The 12,599-nt window shown below is 31.5% G+C and overlaps 1 protein-coding gene across 4 annotated transcripts in view; it reads left to right on the plus strand.

Moving 5' to 3' along the window:
- Nucleotides 1-12,599, plus strand: part of LOC143065547 (potassium voltage-gated channel protein Shal-like) — a 79,708-nt gene that overhangs the window by 36,638 nt on the left and 30,471 nt on the right. Inside the window, exon 1 of one of the 4 annotated variants that reach the window (XM_076239160.1) lies at nucleotides 2,026-2,230. The exons of the other annotated variants lie outside the window; for them this stretch is intronic. The gene's annotated coding sequence lies outside the window, so the exon portion shown is untranslated. Of the gene's footprint in view, nucleotides 1-2,025; nucleotides 2,231-12,599 lie in introns of those variants that run through there. 4 annotated transcript variants of the gene reach the window in all.

A 12,599-nucleotide genomic window follows, 5' to 3' on the forward strand; every position in this document is an offset into this window, starting at 1 on the left:
CACACCCTGTTTCAAATGTATAATTATAGATTTCTTGGAATATCGTAATGTTAAGCTTAATGGACCCAAAAAATTTCTTTTTTTCAAAAGGTTTATACAATGTTAAAAAATCTGACAGAATTATAGAAAATGAAAAAAAACGTGTTTTCCGGTAACTAAAACAGACCAAGACCCTCACTAAATTTATAAGGTCAAAGCACTATTTACGTTTGATTGACAATTATTTTTTAAACTTTTAAAGTGATAAGAGAAGAATATATAATCAGAGACAGAAGTTGTAAAAAGTCCTATCAAAGTTCATAATTTGAGGGAAAATAACAATTTAATATCGATGCAGGCGAACGAAAGAACGACAGATAGACCAATTACAATTGCCAATATCCTAAATATTTGAAGTATATAGCCCTGCGGATTGTTACTAAGTTTCGTATAGTCTTTTCGTGCTTGATGAAAACAAACTCCATTCAACGACAATAAGTTATATAATTATGCAACTGTTGCTTACTATAAAGCCTGGAGAAGTAATATTTTAGTTTGTAGAATCAGTTAATTGCCCTTATACTGTTGATGGTTTATTGAAAATATGAATTAAAACATCGAGATGATGATCCTGCTTACAATTATTAATTCAGAAATGATAGTTTATTGTAATTAAACAACCGATGCTCTGATAAGCAAACATACTATTTATGCATAATAAAGCCGATAAATTCATAAATGTCAACAGAATTATATGTGGTATTGCATACTAACGCGTTTCTTTGAAGTTCTGTTTGCAGCTATAGTAGAGATGAAAGGCAGTAAAAACAAACAAATTAATGTGCTTTGGTTCGCAAAGGTCTAATGTAATTGTAGTCGCCGCATGAATGATATATGTACTCTTACGGTATATTAAACCGGATCGCGTGTGACTTGAGTCTGGTTTATAAAAGTATGACCATACATTCTAATTAAAACTAAACAACAGCATTCTGTTTATAACAATATATATCTTCGTGTCAAAATCAAATATTTGTATACATCATCTTCTTAGCAATATAATGATATACTCTTAATTTTAGACGGAACAGCGTACGAAATGTCAAATTATTTCAACCTTGTAGTATGTTATTGTGTTTTAATTGTAGACAAGGTTCACTTTAAAGCATAATTAGTTGTAGAACTCACACAGGCGACTCTAATTATAGCATCTTATTTATAGATCTGCAAATTGATTACAGATTTTGCTTGTGTATTAGAAAATTCTTGGTGTTTCTTAGTTCTTCTACGCCAAGAACTACAGACGTACAATTTTAGAACTTTTTATTCAGTGATTGTCTTGTAAATTGAACTGAATGTTTGGCTACAATATATGTCGCTAATAAATTGTTGATATGCATTTATTACATCTTTTTCTTACATCTTTTACAACACAATTAGGTATTATAACACAATATTGATCTCTTCTTGTCTATATGATTGATTTGTAGGTTGTTGACTTTTATTCGTGTAGTATTGTACATACTTTTTCTCAGTCTCCCTTTTCACTTATCATATGTAGCGTTTCAAGCAATACTAGTTAAAATCACGAAGAAGTCGTAAAATACAGCTCAACTATAAAAGTTCAAGGTTATTCGGTTATACGTGTAATTAGCTTCAATTATCAGAAGTGTCACTGACGTCATACTAACAGAATCAGTTCCAGACAATGTCTCATTAGACAAACATGCGTGACCTACATTTAAGTAAATTTCTGGACTTCAAATGGCATATGATCTATCCGATTCATAAGTTGTCGACATAAAAAAAAACTTTACTGTTATTAACAGAACAGAAAGGAATAAAAGCTCTCCGAGAAAACTGAATTGCACGCTAGGATTCAGATGCCAAATACATGTGGGCGAGACTGTATATAAAAGACTTCTATAATCGTCCAATTTGTTATAGAGAGTTGCATCACTTCCTTTTTGAATAATACTGCCATTTTATTTTCTATGTTTAGACACAGAATATTAAAGGTTCACAGTGAACAGGTATTTGACTAGTTAATGGGTTGTTGTGACGAAACTCGAGTATGAACTTATTGCCTTCGATTAAGTACAAAGTGAATCCGAAGTGTGAACGTGTTTGCACTCTTGCTTAAACTATAGGACTTTCTGACAGTAGTTAAAAAAAAAAAAAATTGTAAACTATATGACTCTCAATATCATATATAACGAGACTGGGCGAAGAAGTCGAACTAATTCTATAGGTTTGTCTATTAATTAATTATGTACAAGGAGATGCAGGGTCAGCAATCCAATTTTGTATGACGATCATATTCCAGAGTTCTAATACATAAGGTATCAAAATAAACCAAAACTTAAGGTACACGTTTTTTTTATTACATTATTTTAGATCATATATAATTGATATCCATATGAACCGATCTTCATTTAATCTACTCTTATTTACAAAATATATCAATCTATAAACGTATTGAGGAAACAGATTCTGTATAACTGATGGGAAAGTTTCTTAGACAAAGCATATAATAACATATTGATTTTCTGTTATATCTTAGGATGAAAAAAACGTGTTTCCCATGATGCAATATATTAGAACGTGCTACAATGCATATGCTGTTTATTTCTGGTTGAATGGCGGAACTAAGCAGAATTAGTTTTACTTCAAAACAGTAATATTGTTGTTTGTAATGATCAATTATAATTATGATTTATGTTCTCATTGTACAGATGTACCGATGCCATTCCTTTTTATACAACAGCGTAATATTTATATGCATCTATACAATTAAATAATACAGCGTCACATTATATAACAATACACTATGTGGTATGATTGTCAATGAGACAATTATCCTCCAGAGTCCAAATTACGTGCATGTAAGCAACGATAGGTCAACGTATGGCTTTCAACAACAAGAAAAACCTATACCGCATAGTCGGCTATTAAAGAACCAGACATTTCTATAAATATTTATTTCAAACCAGCACGTTCAGTGGTATATATATTTCAATATAAAACAGAAGATGTGGTATGATTGCCAATGAAGCAACTCTCAACAAGAGTCCAAAAGGAAAGAGATATTAACTGATATTGGTTAAAGTACGACCTTCAACAATGAGCAAAGCCCGAACCTTATAGTCAGTAATAAAAGGCCCTGAAATGACAAATGTCAAACAATTCAAACGAGAAATTTAACGGCCTAAATTATGTACAAAATAAGGAACGAAAAACAAATATATAACACAGATACACACAACAACCACTGAAATACAAACTCCTGACTTGAGACAGACACATATAGAATGTGGGGGTGTTTAGTATATTCCTACAATTTGCACGTGCTGGAAACAGGGAAACGCCAAGGAAAGGAGGGAAATTTGGAATGCATGTACATATATGAATATAAATCGAACAAATACATATATAAGTATAAATTTTTTTATTCATTATCCCGACGTCTTGCTTTCGTTTCATACATATATGCTATCATAAACGTTTACAAACATCATTGAAAGAGGTACTTGTTACGCAATTCTTGTATCTTTTTGACACTTGCATTACTATAAATGTAAACATGCATTGCGAATCAACAGGCAGATATATAATTGTTACTAAATATACTGTTATCCAGCGTAAAAATATGTACACTAATGAGACACCATTAAGGCTTGAACTGGTTCTACCCAAAGTTATTAACGAGAAAAGCATACAGAGATAGAGGTGTTGCATAATATAATACTTCAATCTCAATGTGATTAAGAAATTTAAGTGGAAATTTATGAGGAGAAATACAATATAAACATGCTGATAAACGTCATTATTTGCCTTTGAAAGTGTGTAAGTGTGCCAGTAAGGCATGAACCACTCCACAAGCCTCTTATATAGGTACAAGTGCGGTGGAAAAAAGACGCAAGCAACTCTACTTTACATGCTATCGATGTAGATCGTTCTAGTTTCGATAATCAATTCAGGTGCAAAATTAACAACTATTATTTAATAGCTGTTAATAACCTGATGGATAATTACTATTATATAATATTTTACCTTTAAATTCAAAGTTTCTTCAAAATGAAGCAACATTTTTACTTGTAAAAACCGTGTACTAGTAACCTTGGAGAAAATATTTATTTATAAATTGTTAACCTAACAGGACTATAACGAAAACTGACAATTATCATGTGAGTTATATATAACTCGTTTTCTTATCAAATTAATAGGGGTAATGATTATTATTATGCTTTATGTTTAAAATTCAAATAAGGCCAAATTCTCATGATTTTTTTTTTTTATTTATTTATTTATTTGAATACTGTATTGCCAAAACGTCATTGGGTACACCGAAGAGTGTTTGAGTTTTAGGTCCATTATGTGTAATATAGGTATTCACGTATATAACATTGGTTTGAGAATTCCTGATGGAGGACAATCTGGAAATACACATGCATAGAATTTCTAAAAAAAAGTTATTTTCATCTGTTGGTCAGAATGTACGTGAGAAATTTCGAGTTATTGAATAGTATTCTATATTTGGTGTGCTACCTTTAGAACTTTAAAACTGACATGAAAAAAAAAAGATTAAGTTTAATGCTCTCGCATATAAAATCTGATTGCCTTTTTCCTATTTTGAGGATAATTTAACGATTTTATTGATTTAGTAGTAATATGATGTACCAAGACGTGAATCATGACACTATTTGAAAACGTTTCAATACTAAAACTAAACATTAGAAATAAGGTCCGTTTTAAAATTTTAAACTACATATTTTTCTTGTTAATCAATATGAATATATAGGATTTACAGAATTTTTGATTGAGTCTTGGAATACATTACTGCATATAGATCTGTGTTTTTTGTGAATATCCTGTTGCCAATTGATCACTGGAAACTTCTGTGAAATGGGTAATCTCTCATTGTCAGCTTCAAATATTGAATAATTGTATAATTTTTCAGAATAAAGCTTTTACATTAAGGCGAAGTGTACGTAATTGCACGCCTCTAGCGGAATACGGGATTAAAAACGTTCGTCGTTAGTTACGCAAGTTATCTCCCTTACTCCAAGAAAGGACACACGAAAGAGAAACTACTTTCTGCGGTCTATAATGAATCCAACAAGCACGCCTGTGCTGTCTTAAACCTCATAGAAATTATCCAAATAACTCCAATTAGAAATCACAGCATTCTGTACGTTGTTCTGTGTGGAGCCTGACTTAAAAACACTGGTTTTGTTTTTGTTTTAGACGCGTAGGAGAAGGCATTTCGTGTTTATGATATCAACAGAAAGAAAAAAACGCCTCACAACAAAATTATAAACAAATAAACAAATAAACATGTAACAATTTTTCTTCTATTGATATCAAATTAATTAAAATGAAACCTGAATTGACCCAACAATATCGTTTTAAAAAAACCGTAGTCTTGAACGAAAAACACAGTACTCAACGTAAAGTTTTATAATAGCCTGTTACAAATAATTAATGAAAGACGTGTGGATTTAATTGTTTAATTAAAAAGACGTTGAAAAGTTCGTATTTTGTGTAATTGAAAATTTAACGACATGATTTATATTCATATAAGAAATCAGACTATACCAAGAGAATAATTTGACCACTTGTGCAAAACTTACCATTAGAAAGAACAAAGACGGAAAACAAACAAAAAATAAACAAATTAGGCCCTAAAATTACTCAGTAACTTAAAAGTTGTCTCACTCTAATATTTATCTTAAAATAAGTAAAAATTATGTCATTCAACTCCCAGTTTTCAACTTTTTCTACATGCATGTGCAGAAAATAAACAGGTGTCTTCTATTCCGTCCGCAATTTATGGGAAAACTAAATCTAAATTTAGAACCATATTGAAATTGAAAGTACACATGTAACATGTGTAAGATAAAATATAACATGTCATTTATTTCTTCTTTCACAAATTCCAATTTCGAAGAGAGATATAGCGAAATATGTTTTCTTTTATTGTGCCTGTGTGCATCTTCAAAATTAGAGAATGTAATTTTGAAGTATCAAGTCTCAATTCAAGATTATGAATGAATAGAATATAGAATTACAGGGGGGGGGGGGGGGGGGGTTAGGACCTTTATCGGAACTCCGGGATCGGGTGATTTTTAAGCTCGGGGTTTCGGGATTGACCTTTTCGGGATCCGGGAATTCTATTTCCGAATTTCGGGTAGTCGGGATTTAATTTTTTTTAAATTCGGGACCTCGGGATTTTGTGTTTTTGTTTGTGATCTGGATCCCTCCTTCCCTCCTCCTTCTATTATGGTTAAAGAAAAGAGGTCAGGGAAGTTTTGTGAAACTTGTAACTGCAATTTAATATTATATTTAGTGGAATGAGAGGTGAAATGTGTTCAGACTATTACATTTCGATTTTTTTTAAAAATTTAACCCAAGTTTACTGCAAGGGGTGTTTAACGACCTCGATGATTATCCATGAGGATCTCGCACTCGGTCAGCTCCAGGTTTTCACCTAGTTCATGATCATACAAGAATTGAGAAGCCCGTGGTTTGCTAGTCTTATAATATGAGACTTTGGAGTTCATATAATTTACATTCAACGTTTTTTATCGAATATTTCAAGGCTTTTTGACTATCAATGTTGACCCCTCCCCCAATTGATTGGATAAAATGAATAGATTGCCGCCCCTATTTCAAACTGAAGTCCTATAAACTGACTGGTATTCGAATTTGTTAAAAGAAATAATTTGTATCTCTGGGCAGGGGCGTAGCTGCCGTTAGGCACTTTAGGCACGTGCCTACACATAATTTTTTCACATTTTTTTGTTTTATTAAAAATAAATTAATAAACAATGTTATCTGTGGATGAAAGCCGGTGAAGTTGTCAAAACTCTATAATTATCGAATGTCGTGTGTACACAGTTGACTGAATACCTAGCTACGCCCCTGACTCATATTGATTCAATACCGTAATGCCGAAAAAAATCATTTGTTTCCGCGAATTCCGAACAGCTAGAAATATATTCCCGAGTTTCAATTTGAGTAACTCGAATAATTCAAGCCCTTTCCATGTCCGATTTTCTCCCACACGAGAAATGTAGCATGCGTACATCAGCTGATTAATACGACTGAATTATTCGGGTTACAATTTGTGTAAATCCCGAATGCACATAAAAGTAAAGGTCCAGCCCGACTTTCGGAAAAGGACTGTTGTAGATTTCAGATTGATTTCCAGAAATAAAAATCATACAAAAATGTTTCACTCAAATATTCGTCTTCAGACGTGTAAAGTTATACAACGGTTACTAGCCGGTCTGGATTGTGATAAAAAGAAGCGCATGTGATGCATAAAATATATAATGTCGTGGCTCAGGGATGTGTTGAATTATAGAGATGCTTATGCGGCACAAATATAAGATTAATTTACCCAAATGTACTAAGAATTACCACACAACTTAAATTTACTTAAATATTGATTTGTTATCCTGTGCCAGACAGATGGCTGATATTCTGAGAAGAGACCTTGATAAAATGAAGTTTTATGGGAACAAAGATTTTGAAAACACGTCGCAGTGTTTAGATTTTAACAAAAATAAGGCACCAATTAAGGTAGAAAATAGTTCTAGTTTATAATGGAAAAATGTCAACCGTTTTCTAGCTTGGCGATCTCCGCACGCACCCGAATATAATAGACAAATACAATACAATAATACACAAAACGTAACATAAAGAACTAAAGACCGAGCAACACGAACTCCAACAAAACGGTATATATTTCATACAAGTATAGAACTATATGAAGCGTCGTAACTGTTGCTGCGACGTCAATAACGTTGTCGTTGTTTTTTGTTTTTTTACACTCAAGATTCAACTTTAACAGTGTATAGCTTGAAAAGTAGCACGGTTGCTAAGGACTTTCTTTGCACCAATCGATTCCTCAGACATTTTAGAATCGTCTCATAAATTTAAAAAAAAATCGATTGTCTAATATAATAGAAAATCTTTGAAATGTAACAATTCCTGCCGAATTTCACGATTTTTCCTATATATCCTTTGTAATTTTGGTGTATGATACTGTTAACTTCAACAGCTCGTATCTCAAAAACGAAAACGGTTACCCCCTTTTTTTATTTTATTTTCCGATTTATTTTTACAAGCAGAATCTACATGTAAAATTTAAAAAAAATCCATTGTGTAGTTTAATTACGTACACTTCGCCTTAATTATTAGTGAGAGAATAAACTTCTTAGTACGTAATAACACAGTGTTTCTGGTCTCTTGTGTTGAAAGATGATATACAGACATATATATTTTTGAATGTAAACAAATAAAAATTGATCTGATCGTATATGAAATCTCATTATTGAAATCAAAGAAAGTAACTTGGGTAAATGTACACAGTCATAATTTGATTTGTCAACTGTTTTACATAATCGATAGTAAAAACAGATTTAAATACATGTTAGCCTTATAAAATCATGCACATCTGTTTTTAAATTTCCCGAAATACGAATTAGAACTTGGAAATTCCTTGATCTTTTTTCTAAAGTAGTAATATAAAGGTAGGCAAAACTATTAGTCTTTTTTCCATCATTCCCTACCAGTATCCTAAAGCTGGGATATGCCTGATAGCACATTTCATATCTGAGAAAATGTAGCAGATGTGGTTAAATTTTTAGGGTACGAAGTGTGATTAAATTTTTCTCAAGTTTTGAAACCCAGAAATGATATTTCAAAAAAAGGCTAAAATGAAAATCTCAGCCCTTTTTTTTTGTTTACCTTTTTTTTTTTATTATTTCCATTTTAAGTATTTTATTTGTGAATACGTTTTGAAAAAAAAGACAAATGTTTCTTTCCACAAGTTTTCCGCCTGGAATGCATATAAACATTTATGTTTATTATTGTATGACGTCAGTGAAACTATTATGAATTCCACAGAAGTGAAATATTATTTTAAATGAAAACATCACAACCACTGCCAGCATACAAGTATGACAGTACAATTACAATTTACACAACTCCTAAACCAAACAGAATGCCAGGAATATCAGCCTAATTATTAATCACCTGTACCGAATAAATAAGATTTTGTCAGTTACATGACATTATCTGTCACATTCTATGTATCTTTCTTTTTATTTACACCTTCAACCGCTTAATCATTTACATCAAAGCATAGGACAACCAGACTGTATCTCGTACACAATGCCTGACAGCCAAACATCTACGTCTTCATGTTCATAATTACTCGTGCATGTTGCTTTTGTTTTTATAATGAAAACAGGTGGTGCTTTCTGTTAGAAGTTATTAGAGAAAATAAAGATTTTATACTATGTGTTTTGCGATTACTCTTTTTGAACTTTCTGACAGCAATGACCTTTACATCAAACAATTGAAAAATTGTTTTGTGGACGAACATGAGTATATAAACTTAACTGAAATATACTGATGTTCAGTGGTTGTCGTTTGATGTGGTTCATAAGTGTTTTCGTTTATATAAAGATTAGGGACTCTAGATTAGACCGTTAGTTTTCATTTTTGATTGGTTTTGCACTAGTCATTTTTGGGACCTTTAATAGCTTGTTGTTCGGTGTGAGCCAAGGCTCCGTGTTTAAGACTGTACTTTGACCTATAATAGTTTACTTTTACAAATTGTGACTTGGGCGAAGAGTTGTTTCATTGACACTCATACTCCATTTTCTTAAGAAAAACACATGAGTTGGGCAATTGAAGCAAGTAACAAAATCTTCTTTGAATACAGGTTAAGATTTCGAAATATGATATTTTATCTGACAAACACTGCATTGACATTTTCATGTTTTCCGTTGCATAATTTCACTAAACATTTCCGCATTGGTCTTGCCTCTAGACAGATACGAAATGTCAATTCAACTCTGACGAAGATATTAAATCTTCCTAGTGGAAAGAAGATTGTCTTATTAATAAGTTTTAAATATCTCTAATAGTTAATTTCCCAAGTTTATCTGTAGGTAAAACGTGCATTTTTGAAGAATTAGATTAATTAGACATTTGACCTTATCGGAATATGCTGTAGGAATACATTCACATTATTGATCACTAAATACTGAATGATTTTTTATATTTTAAATTAGTTTGCCTTAAAGAAATCTATTAGGTTGCGAGTGATTGACATTTTCTTTACAGTTTTCGTCTGAAACTTCCACTAATTAATAAGTTTCCAGAATATATTGGTAAAATAACAGCTATAAGCCAGTTTGAAATGACCTAATGATAAAAATATATATCAATTCTGTCAACGAGCCTTTTATTATTTGAATACATCAATTGACCGTTACGAGGTAGTATATCTTTTTTCCGTCACCAGGACAACGAGATAACTGGCATGCAATTTGGACGATCCTGTTGCTTCAGTAATTCAACGCTTTGTTTCTCTAGTAAATGAAATTTACAATTGATTTTATCGCTAAAGCTGATATCTTCCCAATAAACTTGCAATATTGCCATTATCATTCGAGTAAAAACTTCACTTAAAAGTCAGTATATTCTCACTCATTTGGACTAATTTGCAGCAAAACAAACGTGAAGTGTTTATTTTAGTTTTACGTCTTCCAACAATGGCTCTGAATAATTAAAGCTGTTATACTAAAGCAAATAAAAAACTCTTGTATACAGACAAAAACCTAGACCAAACAGTTGTATGTTGAATAATTAATACTATGTGTTGAAGAAATATCAATTGAATTGACATTGGGATGATTTAATATGGACAAGAACTCATAATGATGATCGTTAAAAAAATGAGGAAATAAATCGTCGCTCCTGTAATTAAGGTAGTGCTTTGAAAATTAACCTTTATTTTATATAATATGCGAGGGATTTATAATGAACTAACGAACTGAATAATTAAATGCATGTTATATGTACGAAAGTAAAAACTAACCAGTATTTGAAAACGACAAACTTATTTTCTTTGTCAAATATATTGAAATAATGGTAAGTCAATATGAAAAGAAACGGAAACTCATAAAGTGTAAACAAGAAAGCAATGCCTCAACACAAAAACTTCTAAAAATTAAAGAATATTAAGTCAACATTTTCAAAAAATAACGGCTACCTTTTTTAAAATCTGTAGAGATCGTAATGGAAAAAAAATGTCGATTTTATGAATTTTTATATGAAAATTGGCGATTTTTTGACAAAGGTTGAGGTTATTATTGAATACTATTCCCTATTAATATAAAGTAAAAGTACAAGAATATACGATTAAAAACATATAAGTTGAACCTGGTACGTACTTTTAATCATGATATTAAATGGTTTAACGAGTGCAGTATTTGTGTTTGGTTTATTTTAAGTGATGTTTTATGTTTGAGAAGATATAATTATTCCCATTGTATAATGTCACTCTGTTTATATAATTTAAAGCCATATGGATTCCTCAAAGGAATACTATAGGGTTATTGCATGAATATTGGGGAATATTGTCCCGAGTAGAATTTTATATTGCACGAGCTTGCGAGTGCAATATATGTTCTACGAGGGACAATATTCCCCAATATTCATGCAATAACCCTTTTATTGTATAGCAATATAATATTTAAAAATAAAAATTGGTTTAAACTAAGAATTTGTGTTGATGACGTCATGAATTTTGAAGATTTATTGCACTAGTGCAATACTAGAATTTATTGCACGCTAACTTTTGGTTACTTTCTGTGGGAAATATTATATTGCTATACAATAAAATTATTTCTTGCATTGAAAAAACATACTTTTTTTATCCCACAAGTCTATCTTGAGGGAAACTTGTGTTTTAATAAATGTTTTGTTTGGTATTTCGCTGTATTCCGTAAACACATAACATTACATAGACAATTTATAGGGACATCAGTCTCTTGTATCCATTATAGCAAATTGCAGACGATCACTTTAAAGGTTAATTTTTATTAACACGATTTTTCCTATACATCGCTCGGATATTGCGGTAGGCTACAGTCAAACAAAATGGCTAAGGTACAAGGACATATGAGTTGATTAAGTAAAGTACATGGTAAACGAATCGGAAAATCTTCAGAACAAGTCTTGTATACTCGTGCCACATGTTGGGCAGAATCTGCTTACCCCTCCGGAGCACATGGGATTACCTCCAGTTGTTAGTAGTGTTCGTGTTGCTGTTGTACGCGTTTTTGTGACATTTTTATCTATTGTGTTTGTTTTGATCACACATCGTTTTAAATACAATGGAATTTGATGCGACTGTCGTACAAGTGAGAGGTTTAGCTAGATTTAAAACCAGGTTTATTCCACCATTTTCTACATAAGAAAATGGCTGAACCAAGTCAGAAATATGACAGTTGTTGATTTTGCCATTTGATTAGGGACTTTCCGTTTTGAATTTTCATCGGCAGTTAAGCATTTTTGTGATTTTACTTTTTTCACTGAACATGCCGAGGATGGCGAACATTAATGTCAAGACTACAGTTTTGGGGAAGGTTTACTTGATAAAAATCATGATAAGAATAGATAAAAAAAAAAAAGAAAGCATTAAGAAAAAAGAAAAAAAGTTGAATGAAAGAAGAAATGTACAAATAAGCATATAAAAAGTCATCAAAGATACAAGGCTTACAATCTTGTATTTTTTTTTCAATTTCCATTCTTTA

This window comes from Mytilus galloprovincialis, chromosome 1 (genome assembly GCF_965363235.1).
Source record: "Mytilus galloprovincialis chromosome 1, xbMytGall1.hap1.1, whole genome shotgun sequence".
Classification (NCBI taxonomy): domain Eukaryota; kingdom Metazoa; phylum Mollusca; class Bivalvia; order Mytilida; family Mytilidae; genus Mytilus; species Mytilus galloprovincialis.